This window comes from Chiloscyllium plagiosum, unplaced genomic scaffold, assembly GCF_037043375.1.
Source record: "Chiloscyllium plagiosum isolate Xiang-an unplaced genomic scaffold, Cpla_swu_hap1 HiC_scaffold_1, whole genome shotgun sequence".
NCBI classification, from domain to species: Eukaryota; Metazoa; Chordata; class Chondrichthyes; order Orectolobiformes; family Hemiscylliidae; genus Chiloscyllium; species Chiloscyllium plagiosum.
The window spans coordinates 1,514,480-1,529,098 of NW_028270139.1; the positions used below are offsets into that span (position 1 = coordinate 1,514,480).

Consider the following 14,619-nt stretch of genomic DNA (forward strand, 5'->3'; position numbering starts at 1 on the left):
TGGAGTCTACTGTCACCTGATATGCGGTAGGCTGACTATTTCATATGTGGGACTTGGGCATCGCTGGCTGGGCCAGCATTGATAGCCCATCCCTATTTGCCCTTGAGAAGGTGGGGGTGAGCTGCCTTCTTGAATTGCTGCAGTCCACCTGCTAGGACAGGACCTATCTAGGGATGGTAATGGTGAGGGCTGGGGCATTATCTGTAAGGTATGATTCCATAAGAATGACTATGTCAGGTTGTTGGTCGATGCCAGATAATCGGTCCGGTTTCATTTCTTTGTTGTGACTTTCTAGCAATTAGATTACTTTACAGTGTGGAAACAGGCCCTTCGGCCCAACAAGTCCACACTGACCCGCCGAAGAGTAACCCACCCAGACCTATTCCCCTACATTTACCCCTGCACCTAACACTACGGGCAATTTAGCTTGGCCAATTCACCTGACCTGCACATTTTTGGACTGTGGGAGGAAACCGGAGCACCCGGAGGAAACCCACGCAGACACGGGGAGAATGTGCAAACTCCAGACAGTCAGTCGCCTGAGGCGGGAATGGAACCCGGGTCTCTGGCGCTGTGAGGCAGCAGTGCTAACCACTGTGCCACCGTGCCGCCCACACTAGCAAAGGCAAGAGATTCACATTCCATTAACCTGCTTTTGAACTTGGGTAGTAGGCATTGGCTGCACCATTCCTGGAAACACTGCAATACCAGGCTGATACATGGAGGGGACAGAGCAAGCCCTTAAGCCATCTCCCTGCTCCAAAAATCCATTTAATACAAACACTCCCACGTTCGGGAGATATCAGCGATTAAACTGATAAGAACAGAACTACACATATTCTGAGCCAAAAGGCCGAGAAGCAATTGATATAACTGAGTGGCTTGCTGGGCCATTTCAGAGGGCAGGTGAGAGTCAACCACATTGCTGTGGCTCTGTAGGCCAGACCAGATGAGGATGGCAGATTTCCTTCCCTAAAGGACATTAGTGAACAACTATATACATAATGCAGGATTAACTCTTTACATCCCTCACACCCTCCAAATTCTTGACCCTGTATCCATCTACATCTCTCCCCAAACTCTCTGTCTCAATGGCTCACAGAGTTAGTTGTAATCTGAAATTTTTTCACATGGCATATTAGTACAAGTACTTCCTTCCCAGTTACTGCAGATCATTCCTCCATTTCAGTTAAAGTTTTGGATGCATAGTAATCTGGTCTACATTTCCCATCCGTCTGCGCTTAGCTGGTCATTCTGGTTCATAGTGGATTAGTATATCTGAGAAGATAACTTTAATTCTTTCAAAGGATGTCATCGGCTTTTGCGCCAACACTATTCTTGATCCTGTCTAAGCAATTTTTTTGTCAACAAAAGATTACATGGTTGTAACACACGGCGCACAAGAAATCTTCTAGGTATGTGGAGAGAAGAATCAATTTTTCATAAGAAATAGGAGCAGGCATCAATCATTCATCCTATTAAAACGTCTCCACCATTCGGTAGGATCATGACTGCAGCCTAAATGGCACTTTGTTCCCATCATATTCGATACCAAATATCTGTCCAACTCAGCCTTAAATATGTTCAGTGACTCATTCTAAAGATTATTGATCCTTTTAGAGAAGAAGTTCCTCTTCCTCGCAGTGTTAAATAGAAATTCCTCATCTCTAATCTGTGTTCCCTAGTTCTAGATTGCTCCCAAGAGGGAATTATTTTACGCAACTACCTGGAAAGCTTCCTCAGAATTTAATATATTTTGATAAGATCATCTCTTACTCTTTTAAACTCCATTGAGCATTGGTCTCGTTTGCCCAAACTTTGATCACAAGGAAATCTCATTCATCCCACAATGAAGCCTAATGAACCTTCTCTTAACTATTTCCTTTGTAAGAATATCCTTCCTTATGGAAGGGGTAGATGTGGTTGCATCAATGTCCTGTACAACAGTTGAGAGACTTCTCTACATTTGCATTCCATCCTCCTTTCAATAAAGACCAACATTCCATTTGCCTTCCAAATTACTTTCTAAACCAGCAAGCTAACCTTTTGTAACTCATGCACAGGGTCATCCACTGCCTTCTGAACTGCAGCTTTCTGCTACTTCTCACTTAAATAATCTGCTTTTCTGTTCTATCACCAAAGTGGACTTGCTCACGTTTTCCAACATTATGCTCCATTTGCCAATTTTTGTCCCATCTATGTCTCTTTACAGACTCTGCATCCTCCTCACAACTACCTTATCTGACTATCATTGTATCACTAGCAATTTGGACTACAATATGCATTAGTCACTTGGTCCAAATTATTATAGGTCTTTAATAGTTGACATCCCAGTAATGATCCTGCTGGGCTTCAGCAGATACAGTTTTCAAACCTCAGAATGACTATTTTATTTCAACTGTTTCCTGTTAGCCAATCCTCAGTCAAAGCTATTACATTACCTTCAATACCATGAGCTCCTATTGGGCATCATGCTTTTACGTGGCATCTTATCAAACAACTTTTGGAAATTCAAATACACTAGATCCACTGGCTACCCTTTATCCATCCTGCTTGCTACATTCTCAAAAAACTCAGGATTGCCCTGCCCTTTCTAAAAGCCATGCGAACTCTTGAGTTTATACTTTTTCCAAATGTCCTGTTGCCACATCCTTAATAATGGATTCTGATATTTTCCCAATAATAGAAGTTAAAATATCTGGTCTAATTTTCCTTTTTTTCTGTCTTTTACCTTTCTTAAATAGCAGTGTTACATTTGGGGTTTTCCATTCTCCTGGGACCTTTACAGAATCTGAGGAATTGTATCCATCATCTCCTACAGTCACGCCTGTTAAGACCTAGCAATGGAGGCTATCACCTCCAAACAACTTGACGAGTATTGGAACTAAAACTCGACCAGATTGTTTCTCAAGATATCATGTTGTTTTAAACTCATCCCTCCTTTTTATCCCTTGTCTGTGTACTAATTTTTATGGTGATGCCTTTTCTTTGAAGAAAAATACAGAAGGAAATCTTATTCAAACATCTTGCTCTTTCTTCAAAAGGCTTGAGGTTCTTGTCGCTTGTCTTAAAAGACAAGGAAGGACTGCAGGGAGGACGAGCAAAATGACTGTGGCATTATAGTGCAGGACATTATCCAAGTTGGTGGGGGAGGTGTTCACCAAAGAAGAATGAAGTTGTAGGCTGAGTGATATGACAATGTCCCCACCCCAATGCATCATGTTCAAAAACATTTATTTTTTTTAAAATTAACTTATTCAGAAATTCTATTGCACACCTCCGGAGCAAGTGGGATTTGAATCCGGGCCTCCTGGGTCATAGGTAAGGATACTACAACTGCACTACCACTGCAACACATGTTCAATGATTAATCTCCTTCTCATTAATACAGAGCTGCAGTCTTTAAATTGCAATAATTTACTGCAGATTAGGGAACTGTGGATCACAATGGTGTGCATCAGCTCCCAAGTACTACAGCTACAACACATCACCTACCCTTTCAAATTTGAATTTAACAAATATATTTCATGGTTAGATTACTGCTAAATGATATCCATAGTTATATAATGGAATTGGCAGTGGTTAACTGTAATTAACATGTTACATTATGAATAGAATACATTTTTATCTCCCCAGTACCAATATCAACTTTTGTTCAAGATTAGATATCTGCCTTAACACCTACTTAATATCCTCTCAACATCTTAATATCTCTGTTCTTCAGTTTCTGGGACCAACTATTCCTGATTCGCTTTTGGGCTATTTCTTTATGTAAAAGCACCAAATTCCTTTAGTTACTATTTTTCTGGATTTTAGCACGCAGAGTCACTGTTCTCGGTCTTTCTCTGCCAATTTTACACAATTAGTCTGTGTGCCAACGTTCATGTTTTTATACGAGTTTAGCTTCCTGTGAGATGAGTCAACTATTGCTGGAGGAAGCCAGGAACTAGAGGGTGCTCCTAGAGAGAGACTTTTGCTGAATCACCAAAAATTAAAGAAACTATAATTTACTCCTAAAATAAATTAAATCAAAGCACCTAGATTTTACAAAGAGATCAGAGCTTGAAACTCCTTTCCATACTGAACTCCTGGGTTTAAGCATGTGCTTTTCCATCTGTGACTTATTTTGCAGTTATAAACTTAGACACCACCATTCTGATGAGCTTAATCAGTAATACTATCTTTACAGGATGACATCAAACCACTGGTATTTGAACACAGGTAGAACTGGGACAAACCTGAGTCTGCCAAACAAACAATGATATAAATATTTGACATTTTCTAATATTCAGTCTGAGGAGAAAAAACTCACAGAATGATAACCAACAGGCTGTGGGAAAGGGGTAAAATTAGATTGTCATGTAATTGCAAGCTCACAACTCAGCCCTCCTTTCTGTATTTAAATCCAGTTTAAACCGATGGAATGAAAATCTTTTGTTATTTTGGCTGCAGGATTTCTTTGTAAGTGATTTTTGGCAGCCTTCACAGTTCCTATTGTAGTCTGCATAGATCCTCATTATAGACTCGCCACTAATTGACAATTTCACTCTGCAGCTGTAAGGATTGCTGGTGTGTGAGATGGAAAGAAAATCAGCTCAGCAGAGGATACTCTTCTGTGACTGTGGCTAAGACACATTATCCAGGAATGTACAATGAACAACTGCTAGAAATTATTAACATGCATCATCACAATTTCTCTCCATTAATTTTACTGTGGTATTTATTTACTAATAAACCTAATTCTATTTAAATTAGAGAGCATCGTCATCAAAATAGTTGACAGCAAAATTTGATACTAATGATAGGAATAATTTCCATTGTTTCCAATTTGGAAAAAGAATAAAGCTGTTCATAATACCAAACACAGTCAGAGTTCTTGTGGTTGAGTGTCTAAAGAAAAATTACATTTTCCACCTAGTACTAGCATTCTTTGAATAAAACAATCTTTTTTCTTTCATAATGAACAACAGTTGAGAACAATTTCTGAATTGCACTCCTGAACCTGCTTTTGTTTGAATATATCCTTCCAGTTGGAAAGTTCGAGTCACAATGTTTAATGTCACTCCGATAATTGAAAAATAAAGGCTTGTACATTCACACTCAACTGACTCCAGAGAGATTTGACTTAATGATAAACCAGAACTTTACCCATTTGTTTCCCAACACATTTAAAATAAAACTGAAAAAATGGCAATGGAGGAGGGAGAGCAAACTAATTGGGAGTTATAAAAGTAAAACAGCAAGTACCAACAGGCTTCCAATGCTCAATATAATCAATTCCCTGGGTGGGATGTATCCTACATAGCTGATGGAAGTAAGCATTGAGATAACAGCAGCTCTATCCAATAACTTCCAATTTTCTTCAATGATGGAGTAGTCCAGAAATTAGGAACATTGTAAATGATACACTCATGTTCAGACATGTTCAGAAATGTAGAAAGTGATAAGTCCAGAAACTACAGACAAATCAGCTTAACTGCAATGGTGTAAAAACAATTAGTTGTCTCAGAATATTTAGGTTTAACTATGACAGCGTTCACAAACCTGTTAAAGAGATTTTGCATTTGGCTAACTTGCTTGCATTCTTTAGTGAAGTAATGAAGAAGCCGGTTGCAATAGTGGGCTTGATAAGATGGTTATGATTGAGGGAGGTCAACCATCTCTGCTCAAAGTCATTACTTCAAGAAATGTTCAGGGTATTGTTCAGGTCCAACTAGCTTCAGATGCTTCACCAATGACCTTCCCTGCATTGTGTCATAGAATGAAAGATTCCCTACAGTGCAGAAACAGGCCATTTGGCCCATTGGGGCAGGACCAAGCCTCTGAAGAGCATTATTGTAAATATCCACTTCCTCGATCACTGGGGCACGCCAGCACAGTGTACACCATTTAAGGCAGCTTCAGTGGTTCCTTCCAAACCAGAAACGCTACAACCTGGATAGACAAGGACAGCACATACCTGTGGACACCACCACTGCAGGACTCATGACATCTCAACTTGGAACTATATCACTCTTCTTCTGCTGTAATTCATTAAAAACATGGATCTCCATTCCAAACAAGACTGTGGGTTCACCTAGACCACATGGGTTGCAAAGTTGAAAGAAGTTGGTTTGCTACTCAAGGGAAATCGGGGAAGGGTAATGCATTATTACCCCCACCCCATCCTGCTATTCACCTAACCATACTAACAAAAGGAGGCCACCAGACCCTTTCAGCCTGCTCTACCATTTAAGATGATCATGGCTGATCGAATTTTAACCTCAAATCTACATCCCTGCATATCCCAATAAACCTTCATCTCTTTGGTCATCAAGAATCTACCTACCTTTAACTTAGAAACGTTTCTAAGATTCTGCATCTGCTGCTTTTTGAGGAAGGGAATTCCAAAGTCTCTCAACCATCTGAGAGAAAAAAAACCTCCTTAACTATTTTAAATGGGTGAGCCCTTAGTTTTAAACTGACCCCTAGTTCTAGATGCTCCCACAAGAGCAAGTATTCTTTCAACATCCACCCAGTCTTAACATGATATAGTGTTATAGAGTCATAGATATGTACAGTACGGAAACAGATCCTTCGGTCCAACGTGTCCATTCCGACCAGATATCCTAACCTAATCTCGTCTGATTTGCCATCACTTGGCCCATATCCCTCTAAACCCTTTCTCTTCTTATACACATCCAGATGCCTTTTAAGTGTTATTATTTTACCAGCCTCCACCACTTCCTCTGGCAGCTCATTCCATACACACATCACCCTCTGAATGAAAAAGCTGCTCCTCATATCCCTTTTAAATTATTCCCCTCTTACATTAAATCCATGACTTTTACTTTTGAACTCCCCGACGTTGGGGAAAAGGCCTTGTTTATTGATCCTATCCATGCTTCTCACGATTTTATAAAGTTTTGTATGGTCACCCCTCAGCTTCTGACACTCCAGGGAAAATAGCTCCAGCCTATTCAAGACTTCCCCTTTAGCTTGAACCCTCCAAGCCCAGCAACTTTCTTGTAAATTCTTTCTGAACCCTTTCAAGTTTAAGAATATCCTCCTATAGCAGAGAGACCAGAACTGAAAATGATATTCCAAAAATGGTCTAACCAATGACCTGTAGAGCCATAACATGACATTCCAACTCCCATGCTCAATGCACTGATCAATGAAGAAAAGCATAACCAAACACCTGCTTCACAAACCTGTCTACCTGTGACTCCACTATCAAGGAACTTTACACCTGCACTCCTAGGTCTCTGTACAGCAAAACCCCCAGGGCCATACCATTAACTGCAGAAGCCCTATCTGGTTTGCCTTACCAAAATGCAATACCTCACATTCATCTCAATTAAACTCAATATGCCACTCTTCCACCCATTGGCCCATCTGATCAAAATCCCATTGTTCTCAGATAACCTTCTTCACTGACCAATAGACTACTAATTTTGGTGTCATCTGCAAACTTACTAACCATACCTCTTATATTCACATCCAGATCAGTTATATAACTACTGAAAAGCAATAGACCCAGCACCAATCCTTGCAGCATACCACTGGTCACAGGCCTCCAGTACAAAAAAAAACCCTCCACTACCTCATTCTATCTCCTACCCTCAAGGAAATTTTATATCCAATTGGCTAGCTCCCCCGGTTTCCATGTGATCTAACCTTACTAACCAGTCTATCATACAGAACCTTGTCAAACGCCTTGCTGAAGTTCATATAAACAATGTCTACCACTCTGCCTTCATCAATCTTCTTTGTCACCTATTCAAAAAACAGTCAAATTAGAGACATGATTTCCCACACACAAAGCCATGTTGACTATCCTAAATCAGTCCTGCTTTTCCAAATGCATGTAAGTCCTGACCATCAGAATTGTCTCCACCAAATTGCCCATCACTGACATAAGGCTCACCAGTCTGTAGTTCCCTATCTTTTCCTTACCGTCTTTCTTAAATAATGGCACCACCCAGCTGACCTCCAGTCTTCCAGTACTGGACACATGGCTGTTGAAAGAAATATCCCAGCAAGAGGCCCAGTAATCCCTTCCTTATCTTCCCACAGTTCTGGGATCTGTGAGAGGCCCTATTTTCTCCCTAGTTACTCTTTTGTCCATAATGCATTTGTAGAATCTCTTTTCCCTATTTGCCAAAGCTTTCTCATGTCCCCTTTTTGCCCTCCTAATTTCCCTCTTAAGTATGCTCCGACTGCCCTTATATTGCTCTAGAGATTCACTCAATACCAGCTGCCTGTACCTGACAGAGAAGGTCAAGTTTTGCTCCTTTTCTCATCAATACTTCCACATATTGAACAAAACAATTTTCTTGAACACACTTAACAAATCCCTCTCCACCCAAGCCCTTAACACTATGGCAGTTGCAAGGTTTGTAGCTCAGGTTGAGGTTTAGGTTGTAGGTTTGCTCGCTGAGCTGTAGGTTTGATATCCAGACGTTTCATTACCAGGCTAGGTAACATCATCAGTGGCAACCTCCAAGTGAAGCAAAGCTGTTGTCTCCTGCATTCTATTTATATCTTTCTCCTGGATGGGGTTCCTGGGGTTTGTGGTGATGTCATTTCCTGTTCGTTTTCTGAGGGGTTGATAAATGGCATTAGATCTATGCGTTTGTTTATGGCGTTGTGGTTGGAGAGAGGGTCGTGTCTTTTTGTGGCTAGCTGGTGTTCGTGTATCCTTTCTTCCTGTTTGTCCTATGTAGTGTTTGTGGCAGTCCTTGCATGGAATTTTGTAGATGACGTTGGTTTTGTCCATGGGTTGTACTGGGTCTTTTAAGTTTGTTAGTTTTTGTTTGAGAGTGTTGGTGGGTTTGTGTGCTATTAGGATTCCGAGGGGTCTTAGTAGTTTGGCTGTCATTTCTGAAACTTCTTTGAAACTCCCCTTGGAATCCTAGTAGACCCTCTCTCCCTTGTAGCCCTACACACAAATGAAAAAAAAAGCACCATTTCGACTGGGACAACATATCTATCCTGGGACAGGCTAAGCAAAGATATGCCAGAGAATTCCTAGAGGCCTGGCACTCCAACCACAACACCATAAACAAACACAGATCTAGATACTATCTATCAACCCCTCAGAAAACAAACAGGAAATGACATCACAAAACCCAGGAACCCCATCCAGGACAAACATATAAATAGAACGCAGGAGACAACAGCTTTGCTTCACTTGGAGGTCACCATTGATGATGTTACCTAGCCAGATAATGAAACGTCTGGATACCAAACCTACAGCTCAGCGAGCAAATCTACACCCTAAACAATGGCAGTCCCAGTTTATATTAAAATCCCCAATAATTACAACCCTACTATTCTTGCAGATGAGATCTCCTTACATATTATTATGACACAGAGTAAACCCCATTGCTAACTTCAACCTGACACACAGAAAAGCTCACCTCACAATGTAATCATTTAAATTTCAAGAGGCAAAGAAGTATCCCAGATCTCACTATTTAAAGAATAAAATACCAATTTTTTTCTTTAATCCAAAAGCAACCATTAAACAATAACTACTTACAAATCCTTTCTCTTCAACCTATTTCTACCTCCCCCTCTACCATCCTGGTCCAATAAATTTCCTCTTAAATTTACAGCAAAATAAATTTCAAATCCAGTTATTGTCTTCAGACATTGAACTTTCTCTGCAGATTTCTCTAGCTCGGCTGCAGTGTTCTGCTGCACAAATTCCATGTGGACAGGTACCTTTCAGAGAGCTATTCTGCTGGCTGTTATGTTGCTTTCTTTGTTGTTCTCCCCCAACTGTTCAAAATGTTTGACTTTATACCCCAACACATCAGATCATTTCATTGGTTTGATGTCATCCAAAACAGTAAAATTCAAATTTGATTGGATTTTGGTCTCTGGGGCATAGTTTAAACCAATTGGCCAAATTTGCATTTGTTTTGTAACCATGGGAACACAGCTCCAGCTATTTGTGTCAACCAAGTGTTAGGTTTTTAAATCTTTCAGCACACTTTGTGTCCATGTCAGCTTCCACTCTCTCTTAAAAGTACAGTACACACCTACACCTTCATAACACCTCTCCCCTTAAGAAAAAATGAACCATCATAACGAAAAGATAGGAGGAGAAAGTGAGGGCTGCAGATGCTGGAGATCAGAGCTGAAAATGTGTTGCTGGAAAAGCGCAGCAGGTCAGGCAGCATCCAAGGAACAGGAGAATCGACGTTTTGGGCATAAGCCCTCCTTCAGGAATGAGGAAAGTGTGTCCAGCAGGCTAAGATGAAAGGTAGGGAGGAGGGACTTGGGGGAGGGAGGTTGGAAATGCGATAGGTGGAGGGAGGTCAAGGTGAGGGTGATAGGCCGGAGTGGGGTGGGGGCGGAGAGGTCAGGAAGAAGATTGCAGGTTAGGAAGGCGGTGCTGAGTTCGAGGGATTTGACTGAGACAAGGTGGGAGGAAGGGAAATGAGGAAACTGGAGAAATCTGAGTTCATCCCTTGTGGTTGGAGGGTTCCCAGGCAGAAGATGAGGCGCTCTTCCTCCAACCGTTGTGTTGCCATGGTCTAGCGATGGAGGAGTCCAAGGACCTGCATGTCCTTGGTGGAGTGGGAGGGGGAGTTAAAGTGTTGGGCTATGGGGTGATTGGGTTGGTTGGTCCGGGTGTCCCAGAGGTGTTCTCTGAAACGTTCCGTAAGTAGGCGGCCTGTCTCCCCAATATAGAGGAGGCCACATCGGGTGCAGCGAATGCAATAGATGATGTGTGTGGAGGTGCAGGTGAATTTGTGGCGGATATGGAAGTGTCCCTTGGGGCCTTGGAGGGAAGTAAGGGGGGAGGTGTGGGCGCAAGTTTTGCATTTCTTGTGGTTGCAGGGGAAGGTGCCGGGAGTGGAGGTTGGGTTGGTGGGGGATGTGGACCTGACGAGGAGTCACGGAGGGAGTGGTCTTTTCGGAACCCTGATAGGGGAGGGGAGGGAAATATATCCCTGGTGGTGGGGTCCGTTTGGAGGTGGCGGAAATGACGGCGGATGATACGTTGTACATGGAGGTTGGTGGGGTGGTAGGTGAGGACCAGTGGGGTTCTGTCCTGGTGGCGGTTGGAGGGGCGGGGCTCAAGGGCGGAGGAGCGGGAAGTGGAAGAGATGCGGTGGAGGGCATCGTCGACCACGTCTGGGAAATGGCGGTCTTTGAAGAAGGAGGCCATCTGGGTTGTACGGTTTTGGAACTGAACCTCCTGGGAGCAGATGCGGCAGAGACGAAGGAATTGGGAATATGGGATGGCGTTTTTACAGGGGGCAGGGTGGGAGGAGGTGTAGTCTAGGTAGCTGTGGGAGTCGGTCGGTTTGTAGTAAATGTCTGTGTCGATTCGGTCACCCGAGATAGAAATGGAAAGGTCTAGGAAGGGGAGGGAGGAGTCTGAGACAGTCCAGGTGAATTTGAGGTTGGGGTGGAAGGTGTTGGTAAAGTGGATGAAATGTTCAACCTCCTCGTGGGAGCACGAGGCAGCGCCGATACAGTCATCGATGTAGCGGAGGAAAAGGTGGGGGGTGGTGCCAGTGTAGCTGCGGAAGATGGACTGTTCCACATATCCTACGAAGAGGCAGGCATAGCTGGGGCCCATGCGGGTGAAAATGAAAAGATAGCTTCATTTTTTTTCTATTCCTTAACCACATTACCATGGCATATATATGACTTTAATCTAAGTTCATCTTAACTTCTTTCCACATATATATAACATTGGATGGATACCAATGTCATCTATACTTTGCACACACTTTGTATACTTTATCAGCTAAATCCTCTAATGCATTCTTACAAACCGCAACATGTACAATTTGTAAATTAGAAGACTGTAACATAAGACACTAATGAAATTGTTTCATATTCTTGTCTTTAAAGCATTCTAAGAATGTAAGAAGACTGTGATCCGTGTACACTACCATCTCTGACACATTGTTCGTGACGGACACATTAAAATGTTGTAAGGCCAATACCAAACTCAATAGTTCTTTGTCGATGGTGGAGTAGTTCCTCTGGTGGATGTTGAGTTTCTTCGAAAAGTAACCAACTGGCAGTTCAACCCCATCATCCTCTTCCTGTAACAGTACAGCTCCAACCCCTATGTCACTAGCATTGATGGTGACTTTAAAAGGTTTTGAAAAGTTTAGTGTAGCTAAAATTGGTTTGGTGGTTAATATTGCTTTTGAATGGTCGAATGCCTCCTGGCATTGTTCTGTCCACCAAAACTTTATGCTCTTCTTCAGCAAATCGGTTAACAGTGCCACTACACTGCTGAAGTTTGGAACAAACTTTTGATATAATCTGCTGAGTCCTACGAATCAAAGCACCTCTTTCTTTGAGGTTTGTTGTGGAAATTCCTCGATGGCCTTCCACTTTGCGTTCCATGGGGTCAACCTTCCATGACCGATGTTATGTCCCAAGAACGTCACCTCTGCTTTCGTGAATTCTGTTTTATTTAAGTTTATCACTAGTTTTGCTTCTCGTAGATGTTCAAAGAGCTCTGCCAACTGTACCATGTGATCTTTCCAGGACTTACTAAAGATCACTACATTGTCCAAATTGACTGCACAGTTTGTTAACCCAGCCACAACTCTGTTCATGAGTCTTTGGAATGTGGCAGGTGCATTCTACATTCCAAAGGGCATCACTTTGAATTGATATAGCCAATTTGGGGTTACAAATGCAGAAATTTCTTTTGCCTTATCTGATAAAGATACCTGCCAAAAACCGTGCAGTAAGTCCAACTTGGTGATGTAACTGGCTTGTCCAACTTTCTTGATACAGACTTCCAATCTAGGAATTGGACATGAGTTTAATTTTGTAACTGCGTTGACCTTCCAATAATCCACGTAGAATTGTTGAGTCCCATCTGGTTTGGGAACTAAGACAATCAGTGAACTCCATTCACTCTGGCTCGGTTCAATAATATCCTCGTTGAGCATGGTCTCCACCTCCATTTGGACCTGTCTGGTCCAAAGAAATTAAGTTGATAGGGGTGTTGTTTTACTGGAACAGCATTCCCTATATGTACTTCATGTACAATAGCATTAGTCCTCCCCATCTGATTGCTACGTATGTCCTCATACTGCAATAAGAAATATTTCAACTGCGTTCTTTGTTCCTGAGACAGTAGCTTATTAACTTACCCTCCTTCTCAAGGACTTCTTCATTTTTTAACATATTTTGAGGCACATCAAAATCCAAATCATCTGGATTTGATTCCTCATTCTGCGGGACAGTAACTAACACCTGTTTCTCCAGTTCTTTCTCTCTAGTGTAATACGGTTTCAACAGTAATACAGTTTTTTTGTATCTGGCATGTTTACTAAATAGTTCACCTGACTCAACTTTTTCTCAATTTGAAACGGACCACTAAACTTGGCCTTGAAGGGATCTCCTATCACTGGTAACAGTGCTAACATGTTATCCCCTTGCAAAAATGTCTGAATCTCAGAGCTTTTATCTGCCACATGCTTCATTCAACACTCTGCCCTCTTTAGGTGCTGTTTAGCTAATTCGCCTACTCGATTTAACCTCTCCCTCACCTCCAATACGTAATCTAATTGTGAGACCTCTGACTTTCAATTTCTGTCAATTTCTCTTTAATTAATTTCAAAGGGCCTCTCACTTCATGACTGAACATTAACTTGAAAGGAGTAACCTGAATAGATTCATTTGGGGCATCTCTAATGGCAAACAGTACGAATGGGATACCTTTATCCCAATCATTCGGGTAATCCTGACAGTATGCTCTTAACATGGTCTTCAGGGTCTGATGCCACTTTTCTAAAGCTCCCTGGGATTCAGGATGATACGCACTGAATTTAATGTGCTGTATACCTAAGCTATCCATAACCCCCCCCCCCCCCCTTAAACAGCCTAGCAGTAAAATTTGACCAGTGGTCTGACTGAATCTCTCTGGGTAGCCCGTACCGTGTGAAGAAAGCTACTAACTCTTCTATCACCCTTTTTGCCTTGAAACTCCGTAATGGAATTGCCTCCGGAAATCTGGTAGACACATCCACTATGGTTAACAAGTCCCACTTTTAGTTCTTGGGAGGGGACCTACACAATCAGTTATAACCCATGTGAAAAGTTCTTCAAATGTGGGAATTGGCAACAAAGAGGCTGGTTTTATTGCCGCCTTTGGCTTACCAACCATTTGGCATGTATGGCATGTTTGGCAAAAGTTAACCACATCCTTGTGCATTCCAGGCCAATAAAAATGTTTTTGTACCTTAGCTTGAGTCTTTCGTCCGGCTAGGTGACCTCCTATAGGTAGTTCATGTGCCACTCATAACACTTCCTGTCTGTATAGAACATGGAACATTACAGCGAAGTACAGGCCCTTCGGCCCTCGATGTTGTGCTGCCCTGTGAAATAATCTGAAGCCCATCTTATCTAGACTATTCCACTTTCGTCCATATGCCTATCCAATAACCATTTCAATACCCTTAAAGTTGGCAAGTCTACTATTGTTGCAGGCGATGCTGAAGATCTAAACCCCTCAAGAGGGGCATCTTGGTTTGAGATCAGTCAAAAGAATCAACAGAATGCGGTCTGTACAAAGGCAAACGTCATTAGTTTATTAAATTAAGGCACCTTGATGCAATTCTGTCCAGAAACACAGAGATT

General features: G+C 42.0%; 1 non-coding gene across 1 annotated transcript; it reads right to left on the minus strand.

The window, feature by feature from the left end:
* Positions 1 to 674: 674 nt before the first annotated feature.
* LOC122555961 (U2 spliceosomal RNA) lies at positions 675 to 865 on the minus strand. The gene has a single exon (XR_006313403.1). It is a non-coding gene; the product is annotated as a U2 spliceosomal RNA (small nuclear RNA).
* Between the last annotated feature and the right edge of the window lie 13,754 nt (positions 866 to 14,619).